The following is a 4,667-nucleotide window of genomic DNA, read 5'->3' as shown; positions in this document are numbered from 1 at the left end:
TAGGACGCACGGTTAGTGATACCCCAAGATTTCCTTTTTATAGCATTGAAAAATTGGATCAAAAAAATGCTCCTATATTTTCCCTTCCGAAAATTCCCGATTCCCTGTTGGCATTAAAAGCTTTCGTTTTGTTTATTGTTACCTTAATACCTAGGCCCCCGAAATATTATGTGTAACATAATTATTGACTAACCAAAGTCGGCAATTTTGACGTTGAATCGCTTGGTCATTAGGATGTTTTCGCATTTCAGGTCGCGGTGCGCGATGTTCTTGCTGGGGAGGTGTGCAGTGAAGGGCGTATGGTTAGTGATTTCCCTAGTTAGGACGCACGGTTAGTGATTCCCCAAGATTTCCTTTTTATAGCATTGAAAAATTGGATCAAAAAAGACCCCTATATTTTCCCTTCCGAAAATTCCCGATTCCCTGTTGGTATTAAAAGCTTTCGTTTTGTTTATTGTTACCTAAATACCTAGGCCTCCAAATACGCGGTGCGCGATGTTCTTGCTGGGGAGGTGTGCAGTGAAGGGCGTATGGTTAGTGATTTCCCTAGTTAGGACGCACGGTTAGTGATTTCCCAAGATTTCCTTTTTATAGCATTGAAAAATTGGATCAAAAAAGACCCCTATATTTTCCCTTCCGGAAATTCCCGATTCCCTGTTGGCATTAAAAGCTTTCGTTTTGTTTATTGTTACCTTAATACCTAGGCCCTGAAATATTAAGTGTAACATAATTATTGACTAATATAGTCCTTTCTGCCCGTCACCCTACCTTTGACAAAAGAAAAGTTCGTTTCATCAATTTGTGTTCGAGCAATCTGATTGATCCTAAACCTTCATTTTGTTAAACTCTCCTTCCTTTAACAAGCTACCTCCTTGGTAAAAATTTGTTCTGTTGGCTACACTGAACGAAAGGGGAAGAGGAGAGGTAAAAAGGAGGAGAAACGTGTGATAGAAAAATAAACAGACAGCTCAATATGGCCGATCGTGAGTGAAATAGGTACCGAGATAAGTTGTGTGTTTTATTTTATTTTATTTTAATTTCGGTTTTTTCTTTTTTTTTTTATTTTAATTCCCTTTTTATCAACTGAAAGAAGTGTTACGTGTGATGATAATGTGTTCCGTAAAGCTGACTGCATACCCCAATGTATAGCCTGAACAGAAAACCAGGTGCTTTGGAAAATTTGAGCTATATATCACATTAAAGGTCTTTTTACCAGGAACACGAAAGTGGTTGTGCAAATTTTGTCCAGAAAACCATAAAGCCAAAAAACCAAAAAACTGGTTTTTGGGGGATTTTTTTTCTTTTTTTTTTACAGTCTACCGAGCCTTTGATCTTACCATGTAGCTTGCTCGAAAGCTGTATTCTAAAGCTGTGTCCACACCTAGTCGATTGACCATGGATCAACTGTGGTGTGGACATAGCTTAACGGTCCCCTAGCCTGCTCAGACGTTGCCACATTAAGGTGTATCCAAGCTTATTCTACCGGCCGTCGATCGACGAGGTGAATCTATGTTGTGGACGCTGGACGCAGTAGACATCGATGGCCGGTCGACTATATGTGGACAGTGTCCACTGGACACACCCACACCCCACACACCTTTACACTCTAACAGAGTCTAACATATTGATAGATTCTGACGTTGGGGGAGGGGTTTTTTTTAATTGACTCTGTACACCAGGGCCTCAGGCATTCTCTTCCGCCCAACCTCCCAACTCTGCCTGCCTACCTACCTGTTCCCTCACATAATGAAGTACCTAGGTATCTTACTTAGGAGGTATCAGTTGACGATTCTCTGTTGAATATCTTTGTTTTATTATTATTGTCTTCTGCTTCTTCTTCCTCGTCTTCTGCTTCTTCTTCCTTGTCTTCTTCTTCTTCTTTTTTACTTTTTCGATTCGGTTTTCTATCTCCGTATAGTTGTTCAGTTGTCGCTGCCCCCAAGATATGTATCTTCATTTTGATCCGATGCCAACAAAATAGAACGCAATCTCTCTTTCTTTTTTTATCTCTCTCTCTCTCTTTCTTTTTTTCTTTCTTTCTTTTTCCTCTCTCTCTTCCTGTTCTATATCTATGAGGTGAAGAGGAGAGGTAAAAAGGAGGGGAAACGTGTGATAGAAAAATCCAAAACAGACAGCTCAATATGGCCGATCGTGAGTGAAATAGGTACCGAGATAAGTTGTGTGTTTTATTTTATTTTATTTTAATTTCGGTTTTTTCTTTTTTTTTTTATTTTAATTCCCTTTTTATCAACTGAAAGAAGTGTTACGTGTGATGATAATGTGTTCCGTAAAGCTGACTGCATACCCCAATGTATAGCCTGAACAGGAAACCAGGTGCTTTGGAAAATTTGAGAAAATAAAAGGGTAAGAATTTCTGTGATCATTTTTTCTAAAAACCTGCCAGGAATTAGATGTGCTCAGATGGTGATAACCCTCTTCCTTTGTTACCGAACTTGGGTGTTTCATTTCAAGCCGGGAAAATGACTCAGAACTCTCTAACTGATAATCTCTATGTGCCATAAGTAGGTTCAAATCTACCGTACATCTTGAACCAAAGTGAACTTGGGTAGGAGTTGGATCAACTGTCCTTTATGTGCCCAAATTTGGTCAAATCTGGTTATTGTCTGGTGACTTGTGGCTTGGGTATTGCCCTGGTTGATTGGTTTAGAATCTGTGGATTTCAGAAGTTGTCATGAACCATCAAAATGTTTTTTGAAAACTTACGTTAATTAGTTCCGTAGGTATTCATGTTGATTCAAATCTATTACCTCTTGTAATACAAGGGTTACAAGGACCAAACAGGTATCTAAGTAGAGGAAGGGATTAGGGAAAGCCATTACAAATATTATTTTGAAAGTTTCTAACAGTTTTAAGTACTTAGGTATCATTTTTAAAAAGTTGTTACACGTTTGAGACCATTTCTACAGGGCTCAAATTTGATTCATGGGACCAAAAAATCTAGGAAAAGTCTCCTTGTTCCTCAGTTCCTTCTTACTCTCTCTCTCTCTCTCTCTCTCTCTCTCTTTCTCTTTTTATCTGTCTTTTCCTTCCTCTCTTTCTTTAGTTCTCTCTCAGCTCTTTTCATTCTTTCACCTCTTTTTCTTCTCTCTTAGCTCTTTCAGTTCTTTCTCTCCTCCTCTTCCTCCTCGGATGGGAATCGAACCCGCGGCCTAGCGCTTACAAGGCAGACGCGCTACCAACCAAGCTAACTAGGCTGGCGAAGAAGGGAGAAGAGTAAGAAAAAAATCTGAATGAAAGGTGTTCTCGGGTCATGAGAGGCCAAGTTGAAATATATTTGAGGTGGAAACAAAATTGAAGAGCGTATTTATATTTTCTGCCTAGACAACTGTCTGCTTTACCTAGATGTCAACACTGAGGTAGATTTGGAGAGATTTAAAAATAGGATACAATCATGTTGATGTGAAATGATAGGAAGTGATGTAGTTTTGAGAATATTATAAACAGGTAGAGTCTTTATCTTATTGGATCAGATCAAATGGTTTATCTTGCAATAATATTAGACTGCTCAAGTTATGATAATGACGTAAAATCTCCCCTCTTCAATCATCTATTCAGCACTTTCTCTCTTCTCCATCCCTATTCCCTTCGTTCTCAAATCCTCTTTAACCATATCTCTCCAGCTTAACTACAAAGTGTATCTTATGAAATGTCAAAATACACGAGACCTTGACTGGGGGGATAAGGGACCTATCAGTCCTGACTGAGGATAAACAAGGTACATATTTTATTCTTGCATACAAGAAGGTCTTCTCAGTTATTCAATGTCGGAATAGCGTTTTCCCCTTATTCTATTCATCCTATCTCTCTCTCACACCTCAATGAATTCTATCTTGGGACAGACATGTGCGTCCTCTTCACTCTACAGTACACTGCAGTGTCTATCACTATCGCTCTACAGTAGGTATATAGGTACACTGCAATATCACTTCATGGAAGTGAGGAAATCCAGGAAATGATATGTGCATCCACCATATGAGTCTGATAATCGGTAGTGTTAAGTTATCATAATGAATATTATAATAACTGCAATATCACTTCATGGAAGTGAGGAAATCCAGGAAATGATATGTGCATCCACCATATGAGTCTGCTGATAATCGGTAGTGTTAAGTTATCATAATGAATATTATAATGCTTAAGTATAGTGTTTTAATGTAGGTATTTTTGTTATAGGTATAGTGTATAATAATGCGTATAGTGTTATACCTAGGTAGAGTTGAGTTATCATAATCATATTAATGCACACCTAGGTGTTATATGAGACTTGATCTCAGAATACTGTAAGGCAGTGTGCACAAGGGCTGTCAAAAAGCTGAAAAACAAAAGTCCGATAGTAAAATTGGAAACAAATATGTTGCGGAGACACTTTCAACACCTAACGCTACTCTGTTTACCACCGGACCAAATGCTCTGAATCGGCTGCGAATTCCGTTCATGAATATCAGCTTCTTTTTTTTCTATTCAAGCAAGGTCTTTTTACTGAATTGTTAGTTGTATGTATTATTCTTTAACCCATCAAATATACGAGACCTTGTTTAGGCTGCGGGGGTAAAGAAGGGACTTTTCAGTCCTATTCGGGCAGGATAAACAAGGTATATTCTATTCCACCTACCCCGCCCCCTTAAATCGCCACTAGATAATATCAT

Source organism: Diaphorina citri, unplaced genomic scaffold (assembly GCF_000475195.1).
Source record: "Diaphorina citri unplaced genomic scaffold, Diaci psyllid genome assembly version 1.1 scaffold1944, whole genome shotgun sequence".
Taxonomy (NCBI): Eukaryota; Metazoa; Arthropoda; class Insecta; order Hemiptera; family Psyllidae; genus Diaphorina; species Diaphorina citri.
This window is presented reverse-complemented; position numbering follows the sequence as displayed.